The sequence below is a fragment of the Callithrix jacchus genome, chromosome X, assembly GCF_049354715.1.
Source record: "Callithrix jacchus isolate 240 chromosome X, calJac240_pri, whole genome shotgun sequence".
Lineage (NCBI taxonomy): Eukaryota > Metazoa > Chordata > Mammalia > Primates > Cebidae > Callithrix > Callithrix jacchus.
In genome coordinates this window covers 31,944,220-31,956,640 of record NC_133524.1, presented here as the reverse complement: position 1 = coordinate 31,956,640, position 12,421 = coordinate 31,944,220, and positions in this window count along the sequence as shown.

Here is a 12,421-nt window from a genome sequence, read left to right as displayed (position 1 = left end):
TATTAAGTTTTTGTTTTAATGACAAGTAAATGAATTAAGTCAGTTTGCAATTCATACTTTGCTTCTTAAGAGAATTTCACATCACTTCTATTCCTGTTAATGGTACCAGACCTAAGAGGATACATGAGTAGTAAGAGACACCTAAAATGATGTCTCAGAACTGTTTCTGGGGAAGACCCCTTACCATAGTCAACCACCACCATGGGGAGACCCTCTCCTTTGCTCCTGCCCTGCTCTATTTCTTGCCCTAGCTGCAAAGGAGGCTGAGAAAGTGGGTAGCAATGTTGGCTCTTCTAGGGAGAGGCTATCATTATCTGTTTTCAAGGTTCATGGTTGGGGGGTTCCCCTAACAGTTTTCAGATGCTGGTGGGCCAAAGGAATAACACAAGTCCACTAGGTGCAGCCTATCCTAGTGATTGTGGAAATAATAGGAGATGATCCATCTCATGAGAAACGTTAGTGGATGTGGTATCTCTGCTGTGAATCACTTGCTAATTTTTTGAAAGTAGGGTGATGATACTGACCCTAAATGACTAGCACATCGAAACACTGCCCCTAAATGACTAGCACATTGAAACACTGCCCTTGACGTCCACATATACCAAGAAAAATTTTCACCCTAAAGAAACAAATCATTTATCCTTCCCACCATTACCCGAACAGACACCACCATTACCAAATGATCAGTGTTAGCATATGTACATATATGTGTATGCACATATGCATATTTTATATGCATTCAAGATTTTAGCTCTTCCATGCCTTTGTTGGAAACACCCAGACTGCCTGTTTCGGTGACACTTCAGGAGGTAACTAAGGAATCTTCAACACTTCACCGTGTCTAAGACAACTGTGTGTGGATGACTCTAAGGAGGACATTTGGTTTTCCATTTCATCCTTGGCACACACTAGAGGAGACAGAATTAATTCAGTTAAAAATTAAAATGGGTCGAGCTGGCACAGATTATGCACTGGCAAGCAAAATGTGTGTTTGGGAGAAAGCACTAAGACTAATGGATATGTTCTGTAGAGCTGCGATGGGATTTTCCTGAATTTGTAATGCTCTAATGGTGGAATGAATACAAAGGCAGGCACTGGCACCCTTGCAAAGACTTTGCCTTCAAATTAAGTGTAGGAAGGACACAAATCAAATTCTTTCCCACAGTAGCAAAGCCACTGCAGTAGGAACTAAACATTTTCTTCAGTGCCCCTTGCACATCAGTGTACTGTAATCTCATGGACATATTTGACAACATGAGAGTGGCAACAAGCCAGACATTCTGTAATAAATAATACTGTGTGAGTGTGTAAAGTTTGGGGATGTTTGAGAGTAGCTTTTGTGTACAGAAAAGGTTATCTACAGTAACTTGAGACCTAAATGTTATATGTACTTGCCCATGTGTGTATGCATGTGTGTATACTTTATATACACCACGATTTTACTCTTCGATAAATTTTTATTTTGAAATAATTCAAATAAGAAAAATTGAAACAAAGAAAAGTTGCAGAATCAGTACAAAGACCCACATATGCCCTTTACCCAGGTTAATGAATTGCTTACATATTGCCTCATTTACTGTACTGTTCTCTCAATGAATAGATGATAGATTTGTGTTTTTGTCTGAGCCATTTTAAGAATAAGTTGTACACATCATGCCTCCTTACACTTAAATACATCTTGTACATTTCCTAATATCTAGGACATTCTCCTGCATAACCATAGTACAATTACCAAAATCAAAAATTATATATAGCGGCCATGCGTGGTGGCTCCTGCCTGTAATCCCAGCACTTTGGGAGGCTGAGGTCAGGAGTTCAAGACCAGCCTGACCAACATGGAAAAACCCTGTCTCTACTAAAAATACAAAATTATCCGAGCACGGTGGCACATGCCTGTAATCCCAGCTATTCCGCAGGTTGAAACAGGAGAATTGCTTGAACCCGGAGAATCGCTTGAACCCGGGAGGCAGAGATTGTAGTGAGCTGAGATCATGCCACTGCACTCCAGCATGGACAACAAGAGTGAAATTCCATCCTCCCCCCTCCCCACAAAAAAAAAAAATTATTGCTATCATCTACCAGAGTCCTTATTCAATGAAATATTGTCAATTGTGCCAATGATGTCTTTTATCATTATGTATGTTTCCCTAGTCTGGCATCTAATTCAAGATCTCATGACATTTTGTCGTCATAACTCTTTAATCTCCTTTGATCCGGAACAGTGTCTGCCTTTGTCTTTAAAGACCTTGACATTTTTAAGAGTACAAGTCACTTACTTTGTAGGATGTGCATCCATTTGGGGTTGTCTGATGTGTCCTCATGGTTTAGATTCAGGGTGTGCATTTTTGTCAGGAGCACTACACAAACGATGATGTGTCCTCAGCACATGCTACCAGGAGGCACATTCCCCTTCTTAGTGCTGTTAACACTGATCCTTTGTTAAAGCTGGTGTCTTCCAGGTTTCTCCATCTGGCATACATTTTAAAACCTAATTTTTCTTAAATCTTTAGGTTCAACTTAGAAATTTTATTTTTAGATGTATAAATGTAGACAATTTGTATAAAGCAGTAACTGTCACTTTTACTGAGCAGACTTAGCCACGTTGAGTAGTCTGATTTTTTTTTTGTTCTAAACTGTATTTATATACTTAATGTGCTTTATTGTTGAGCCTATCTAGTATCTCACAGGGAAGACCAATGCTCACCAACAGCACCTCCCCCATACCTAATTCACATATGTCGAGACAAATTAAACATATAAATACCGTGAATCTCAAGTCCTCTGAAACATTCCAATAGTATATACTGTATGAGCTCAGTCCATCCTTTTTATTAATTTTGAAATCACAGGTGTAAAATGACACATTTTACACTGGAACTTTAGACTGATCTCTTTAATTTGCTAATAGGTCAAATTGCCACAAACATCTTAAGCACTTTCAACAAACACAGATTGTGCCTAAATTTAACATGAAATAATTAAAACCAAGGGTTAGGTTTACTCCACCATCTCTGTTTCATTTTAAAACTTCCTAGCCTCTCAAGACTTATTTGATAAGGTGTGTATTAAAATGTGACCCAGGAGTGCTAAGTCTTTGAATCTCAGAGTTTTGAAGGTGGCCACATGACGTCTATAGCCTTCAGCCTCCTTAGTTAATCAAGGATGCCCTTCAATTAATAATAAATTTATCTGTGTGCCACAACGTGAAAACATTTGGGAAACTCTGCACTAAGATAATACTTTTATCATCACAACAAAGAGTTGAGGTTACTGGTTCAACAATTCCCATCTATACTAAAATGAAGCATCCTGGGCATGCTGACAATTTTTTATCAGCCAAAAATTGGTGACTGGACTGAGTAACCCTTTTTATGCCACAGAAGGGTAAGCACTCCATCCCTTTTTAAAGTCAATATGACAGTTGGGGGACTCCAAGCCCGTACTTTGCAAACACGATTGATTTCACACCCTGGGTTCCTGGGTTTGATTTGCCCCTTTATACCTGTGTGGGTAGCTGCAAGCTCCTATACTAGAGCTCCACTAAGTACTAGTTTACGTGCTTCATTCATGGCTATGCCCCGACATCATTATTAATAGCACCCTTTCACTCTCAAAATTGCCTGGGTTAGTAGGTACCTAACATCTTTCAAACACAGTGTTTCTCAATAGCAGTGCTGTTGGTATTTGGGTTTGGACAATTCTTCATAGGCACAACTGTCTCTCACTTTGCAGTTCTCCCATTCATTGTGATGACAAACTCGACTCGATACATTTCCAAATGCCTCCTAGGGAAGCAGTAGAAAATTACCGATTCTCTTTACCGCCTCAATACAGGCTGTATTCTTTTCATACTCCCCCTAACTGGCAAGCTCCAGCTCTTAGAGATATTTTAATGGCATTAGTTCTTGCATACTTTTCCTATTTTGTCCATCCCTCCAGTCACTTTGCTAAAGTAATTTGATGATATTCCCCTAGCTGAAAATGACCATCGGATAAAGGGCAGCAAATGAAGTATTTTTGAACAGTAGAGAAAGAAGCTATCCCCATTCATTTGCATTCATTTAAATGTAACATCTGGACTCTTGGTGCATTTTGAGCTTATAGTTACACCCCAGCCATATCCCCTCTTGTCTTCAGAGACAGGGCATCCATACCCTTGCTTCTGGGACTATCAGCCGCTGATGGCTCACAGCTGTGTCCCTCTCAGAACACCCAACTGTCAGGACAGAGAACTATCTTGCCCAAGGTAACACCACCTGTCACAAGGAAATCTCCTGGGCCAATACTCGCTGATGTAAAGAAACAAAAATCTGTCCCCTTGCCTCAATTTGGGACAATTCTGAAGGGCCATCCCAGCTCTGGAGCACCTCATGGAATCCACCCAAGGCCTTAGTTGTAATCACTTCACAGCTTAGTTTCTCCTCTGCCCTTCCTGCCTTCTCACTTTCTTCAGGTATCTGTTATGAGCACCCCCGCCCCCAGTAAACCTTAGGCAGAGAGTACTCCATCTCAAAGGCTGCTTCAAGGGAATCCGGTCTAAAACATTGATGATTGTTTCATTGAGAAATAAGAGTTCTGAAACAAGAGAAGAGTAACCTAAGCTATTCTACCTCTCTCCCCTTCCTGCTGCTTACTACAGCCAGACTGCCCCTTCCAGCTTCTTGGAACTGCGAGCCTAGCCTTCCTCACTCACTGCTGCATAGTTTTTAAAACAAAACAAACAATGATAAATAATATGTTACATCATTATGGGGATACGTGTGAGATTTTGTTACATGCACAGAGTGTGTAACAATCAAGTCAGGGTATTTGGTGTGCCCATATATAACCTTAAGTATTAATCATTTGTATGTGTTGGAAACATTTCAAGTTCTCACTTAGCTACTTTTAAATACACAATACATTGTTGCTAAAAGTTGGTCTGCTTTAAAAAAAAATTAGAGAGGAAGTCTCACTATGTCCCCGGGGCTGAACTCCAACTCCTAAGCTTAAGCGATCCTCCTTCCGCTGCCTCAGCCTCCTGAGTAGCTGAGCCACGCCCAGCTTACTGCTGCCTTCTTGTTCAAGGTTTCAAGACAAGTCATGTTCCACACATCGGCATCCTTTCCTTCCTCCATCCTAAGTCGAAACAGCCTGCTTTTCTAAAATTTACTCTCTCATGATTGCTTCCACCAAAATGCTTACATGTAATGTTCATGCATATGTGCTTACATTTTTTTTTTTTTTTGAGACGGAGTTTCGCTCTTGTTACCCAGGCTGGAGTGCAATGGCGCAATCTCGGCTCACTGCAACCTCCGCCTCCTGGGTTCAGGCAATTCTCCTGCCTCAGCCTCCTGAGTAGCTGGGATTAGAGGCACACGCCACCATGCCCAGCTAATTTTTTGCATTTTTAGTAGAGATGGGGTTTCACCATGTTGACCAGGTTGGTCTCGATCTCTCGACCTCGTGATCCACCCGCCTTGGCCTCCCAAAGTGCTGGGATTACAGGCTTGAGCCACCGCGCCCGGCCTTGTGCTTACATTTTTTAGTCTATTCCCCAACCTTAATGCTGGTATGCCCTAAGTCTCAGTTCTTAGACCTATTTTCTTTTATGTTTACACTTGCTACGTTGGTAGTCTCATTCAGTCTCAGGACTACAAATCCCTTCTACATGATGATGATGCCACGATTTGCAGCTCTAGCCAGAACTTCACCCATAAACTCCAGGCTTTTAAATCCGGCAGCTTCCTCAGCAACTCCACTGAAACATCCAATAGTCTTCTTTAACTTGACATATCTAAGAGCACGATCTTGATCAACCCACTGCCACCACCTGCCGTCACTATCTAAAATGTCCTCTCCCCAGGCAATTAATGGCAAGCCTAGCCTTCCAGTTGCTCAGGTAAAAAACCTTAATTACTCTTGAGCCCTTTTCTTTGGTACCCACAACCATCGCATCAGCAAACTCAATTGGCCCTCCCTTTAAAGCAGATTAGAACCTGGCCACTTGTCTTCATCTCTACTTTCACTGCATGGTCCAAAGTATCATCACCATTCTGCGGCCAAATCATTGCAACAGCATTTAGCTGGCCTCCCAAATTCTATCCTTCCTTCCTTCCTTCAGTCTATCCTTAACACAACAGCCAGGATGATCCTGGTAAGGCATAATAAGGTCTTCTCATTCGTTGGCTTAAAATCAGCCAATGGCTTCCCATCCCAAAATAAAAACCAAAGTTCTTCTAGAGTTCAAGGGATTCCTATACGACCTGACCCACGCCTCTCTGTCTTCCTCCTTGCTCCCCTATGTCTCCTTCACTCTGCTCCATCCATCTCCCTGGCGCTTTCTCAAACACACCAGCCAGTTCTGACCTCAGTCTTCATGCTTGTTTTCTCCACCCAGCATAATCTAGCTGTCAGTTTCCTCATTTCATTGAAGTCTTTGCTCAAAATACCTTCTCAGTCAGACGTCTCCTAGCCCATATTCAGAAATGTAACTCCTAACACTACTTTTCCCAGGCCTAGCCCTATTATTCTACACCACATTTATTACCAGCTGGCTTACAATGATTCTTTACTTGTACATTTAGTGCATCATCTGTCTCCTCTGACTAGAATGTGAAGTTTGTGAGAATAGGGATTGGGGTCATCTTGCTCACTACATTAGAGTCCAGAGCACCTAGGACTCCTGGCACAAAGAATGTTTCCAGAGTGAATGGCTGAACTAGGGAGGAGACAATAAAGTACACAAGAAACGTAACACTTGGGGATTTCATATTCTAACTTTTCTTTCCTAGGCATTAGTCATGTTCTTTTTATGGGTGGTGTTCAGAATTCCACGATGAATAAGACAGCTCAGGGACATTCCAGTAGCGAGTCAGAGACATGGCCGTTTAAGAAATAAGACCATAAAAGAAATAAATAAGAGAACTGAAATTTCATACACAAGAGGAAAAAAATAAAACTGAGAGGTGATTTAATATCTTACATTAAAGGTGATGATGAGTTGTTCTCCATTTCTACTGAGGAGAGAATCAAAGAAAAGGAGTTTAAATCATAGCTTGGCGAATTTGGGATGCTATACAAGAAAGAATTCAATAACAACCACTCTGGCTAAATTCTGAATGCAGTGTATTCATCTTCCTCTGGAAGCTGCTATAGAAAGACAGATTCTCCTTCAAGTCTGGTCCTAAATGATAGCAATGTGGGCAAGGTAAAAGCTAATACAAGAATGTAAAATGGCTTCATTACCAACCTTTACTTCCTCTGATCTCCCCCACTTTCTTTTTTTTGAAACAGGGTCTCACTCTGTCACCCAGGCTGGAGTGCAATGGTGCAATTTCAGCTCACTGCAACCTCCACCTCCTGGGTTCAAGTGATTCTCCTGTTTCAGCCTCCTGAGTATGATTACTGGCGTCCACCACTGCACCCAACTAATTTTTGTATTTTTAGTAGAGATATGGTTTCACTATGTTGGTCCAGCTGATCTCGAACTCCTGACCTCAGGAGATCTGCCAGACTTGACCTTTCAAAGTGCTGGGATTACAGGCATAAGCCACCATGCCCAGCCTTCCTCTGATTCCTTAGCTTATGTTTTGCTTTCCTGTTTGGCTGAATGGCTTGTCTAAGCCTGGCCTTTTCACATATGATAGGACCTTCTGCTCCACGTCACACAACAGGTAGCACCCACGCCCCATTCTGGCATTTTACTTAAACACAGGTCAAAACCTGAGCCTTTAAAGTAATGACATATTCTTCCTTAAGTCTTTCCTCAACACCCTACCCTCCTACCACATTTCTTTTAAAAATTTTTGGCATCCTAAAATGGTACCATGATTCTAAAACCAGTATAGTGATACAAAACCTGGTCTGTTTATGTGTGTGTGATATATACAAGTCACCAAAAATGTAAATGTAAAATAGGCATTTTTTAAGTGGCTTTTCTTTTTTTTTTTTTTTTGAGATGGAGTTTCACTCTTGTTGCCCAGGCTGGAGTGCAATGGCGCGATCTCGGCTCACCACAACCTCCTCCTTCTGTGTTCAGGCAATTCTACTGCCTCAGCCTCCCAAGTACTTGGGATTACAGGCACGTGTCACCATGCCCAGCTAATATTTTTGTACTTTTAGTAGAGACGGGATTTCACCATGTTGACCAGGATGGTCTCAATCTCTTGACCCCATGATCCACCCGCCTCAGCCTCCAAATTAAGTGGCTTTTCTAATTCTAAAAGCACAACAGTCTAAACAACAGTGTCCATATTCATTAAATAAGCATTCACTCAGTTTCTACTTCATGCCAGGCACTTAGGATATTAAAAGGAGATCTGTGTGTCTTGTTTTGGACCTCCCCATCTGCTAGAGGAGACAGATGAGAAGTATCTGCCATAGGTCACGATATATGACTCACACGAGCTAAAGCAGTAGCACACAAAGTGTGTCCTAATAAATTAAGAAGAAACCAGGCAAAATTTTGGAAGAGAAAATCCCTACACTGAATCAAATAATTACATTTGCAAGCATTATGTTAATATTCTTTCATGTGTTTTGTTTGGAAAAGACCTTTCCAATTAACCAGGTCTTCAGAGTAAATTAACACTCCCTGCAGCGTACAATGGTCATGAAAAGATACTATACGGAATTGGCAGCCAGATGTCTAATAAAGTTAGATCCAGCCCAAGGATTATAATTGTCAATAAAAAATTCCACATTTCTGGCCACATTTAGCAAAGATTATTTAATAGACATGCAGGACTACAAGCAGCCTGAGTCCACCAACATCCGCATCTGAGTACCAACCACAAAGAGCATTGCTGCACAACAAAACAGATGTAGTAGATCGTCGCCGACTTTTGGTGGAATTCTTACATAATCAATAAATTAAGCACATATTTGTGTGACAGATTTGTACAACCCTTCTTCGTCAAAAAAGGCAGCATATTTAAAACTTTCTATTAAACATAGATTTCTAAACTATGCAAAAATAGAGAAGAAATGAAAGATTCATATTTATAGTTAGAATTGTTATGCTAATTGTGTTATTTGTGTTCTGTACTTTTTTTTTGCTTTCTACTGAATAGTCATTATCTTACTCCATGTTTCTCTTTCAAATCATTTGGAAAATTCAAAATGAAGAAACTGAATAAGGAAATATGCTTATCTGCATATCTAATCTGCTTTCCGAAGTGTCAAATCAAAGTGACCATGTAAGTTCTGCCCAACTCAAAACCAAGTAGAGCTACAATCATTTCTTGGGAATATGATGCAGTTAGGAGAGGTTAGATTTTGCCACAATAACAAGTAGACCCCAAAATCTCAGTCAGTAAACCCAACAAAGGCTTATTTCTCATCCACTTCACTAACCAGAAGCCAGGCTTCATTCTTACAAATCCACCATCTTGGAGGCCTTCAAGTCCAGCCACATGGATCACAAATGAGAATATACAGAAGGCAGACTTGTGGAAGGGACACGTCATATCTGTTCAAATTCTCATCAGCCAGAATTCAATCACAATTTCCCAACTTAACTTCAAGGAAGGCTAGGAAATACAATCTTTCTGGCTGCTCAGGTAAAGGAAATGTATTAGCAAACATCTAGCCAGTCTTGACATAAAGGAAAAGAACTTAAAATACACTTTTGTATTCAAATTAGGTTATATATTATTATTAGCTTCTCTAGTCAACCCAACTCAAAATGGGGGCAGTATAAAAAAGCAAATCATTCGCTATTTTCAAAATAAATATTTCTTTGTTTTTCTCCATCCATGTATATGCTTAGTGTGAAATAGACAAAAAATACATGGACTTACAAAGGAAAAGTAAAAATCACCCATAATCCAATGCCTGTTGAAAACTGCTGGTAACATATTCAGTGTATAGGTTCCCACAACTTTCCCCATGCATACTTTTTCTAAGAGAAATGTGATCAAAACAGAAATGAAGGTGTAACCTCCTTTAACAATGCATTCTGAACTTTTCCTAAAGTAATACATATAGTTTGTGTCTTAGTCTATTCTGTACTGCTATAAAAATACCTGACACTGAGGAATTTCCAAGAAAAGAGGTTTATTTAGCTCATGGTTCTACAGGCTTAGAAGTTCAAGGGCAATGGCCCTGGTTTCTAGCAAGGGCTTTTGTGCTGCATCACAACATGGTTGAGGTCAAACAGGAAGTAGACGTGTGCAAAGAGAGGATACCCTCAGAGGCGTCCCGGCTTTATAACAATCTACTCTCAAGGGAACTGATCTGTTCCTGCAAAAACTAATTCAGTCTCATGAGAGTGATAACTCATTAGAATGAGAACAGCAGCAAGCTATTTCATGAGGGATTTAACCCCATAACCCAAACACCTCCCACTAGGCCACACCTCCCAACACTGTCACATTGGGGATGAAATTTCAATGTGAGTGTTGATGGGGACAAATCATATTGAGACCATAGCATGTCACCCTTGGTCCCCCAAAAGTCATGTTCTTCTCATATGCAACATATAATCATTCCATCCAAATGGTCCCAGAGTCTTAATTTGTCCAGCACCAATTTAAAAATCCAAAGTCCAAAGTTTCATTTGAAACTCAAGGCAAGTTCCTTCTAGCTATAAGCCTATAAAATAACATAAAATAAAAAACAAGTTATTTACTTCTATGAAAAATAGAAGTGGTATGTATCATAAAAGTAAATAACTTGGGTTTTTTTGGTGGTACCAGCATTGAGTAAACATTCCCATTCCAAGAGGGAGAAATCAGTCAAAAGAAAGGGATAAGAGGCACAGGTCCCACCCAAGTCTGAAACCCATCAGGGCAGAAATTAAATCTTAAAGCTCCAAAATAATCTTTCAGTCCATGTTCTGCTTCCTGGGCACACTGGGACAAAAGTTGGGATCCCAAGGCCTTGAACGGCCCTGTCTCCATGGCTTTGCTGGATGCAGCCCATTTGTGGCTGCTCTCTCAGGTTGAAGTTGAATGCAAGTGTTTTCCTAGGCTGAGGTGGCACGCTGCCAGCGGCTCTGTAACTCTGGGGTCCCCACATCAGCTCCACTTTCTCTGCTCCACTAGGTGTTGCCCCCATGTGTTCTCTCTGTGGTGGGCCTGCCTCTGTTGCAAGCTTCTGCCTAGACTCCCAGGCTTTCAGATACATCCTTCAAAATCTAGGTGGAAGTTGCCAAGCCCCCACAGCTCTTACATTCTAGATCCCTGCAGACTTAACCCCATGGAAAAGCCACCAAGGTTTACCACTTGCACTCATCTTTCTCTGGGAGGGCAGTCTTTTTCCTTTAATATGTTAAACTGATCGGAGGAGGTCCACCCACCCTGTGGAGGATAATGTGCTTTACTCAAAGTCTACTGATTTAAACGTTAGTCCCCTCTAAAAAATATCTTCACAGAAACATGTAGAATATTTAACTTACCGGGTGCTGAGGCCTGGCCAAGTTGACACATAATTAACCATGACATGGGCTACACAGTTTCCATTACAAACTCTGTTGATGTGTTGATGTATGTCATACCAGACATATACAATATGTAAACAAACGTGCATGGCCACGTTCCAATAAAAAGTATTTGTTTACTTTTAGAGACAGATTCTTGCTCTGTTGCCCAGGCTGGAGTACAGTGGCACAATCATAGCTCACTACAGCCTTGACCCCCCTGGCTCAAGCAATCCTTCCACCTCAACCTCCCAAGTAGCTGGGACTAAAGGTGTGCATCACCATGCCTGCCTAATTTTTGTGTTTTTTGCAGAGGCAGCATTTTTTCCATGTTGCCCAGGCTGCTCTCAAATTCCTAGTCTCAAGTGATCCTCCGAAATCTGCCTCCCAAAGTGCTGGGATTACAGGTGTGAGCCACCACGTTCATCCAACTTTATTTACAAAAACAAGTGGCAGGCTGGATTTGACAAAGTGGGCTGCTGTTTGTTGACTCCTACTTAAGCCACTTTCTAACTGTGTGACTTTGGGCAGATCATATAAATTCTTCAAACCTCAGTTTTCTCATCTGTGAGAAACAGGGATAACAACTGAAAATCAAAGGGTTCGAGTGAGACTCAAAAGAGACAATATTGGTAGCCATGGTGGCTCACACCTTTAATCCCAGCACTTCGGGAGGCCAAGGTTGGTAGATGGCTTGAGCCCAGGAGTTTGAGTCCAGCCTGGGCAACACAGGAAGACCTCATCTCTACAAAAAATAAAATAATTAGGCAGGCGTGGTAGCAGGTGCCCGTAGTCCCAGTTACTCAGGGGGCTGAGGTGTGGGGATCATTTGAGCTGGGAGGTTGAGACTGCAGTGAGCCACGATTGGACCGCTGCACTCCAGCCTGGGTGACAGAGCACGGAAAAAAACTAAAAGAGAAAGACAATATTTGTGGAACAGCCGGCACAATATCAGGCACATATTAAGTATTCAGTAACTCTTCTCATTATTACTATGTATCTAATATCTACCGACAGAAT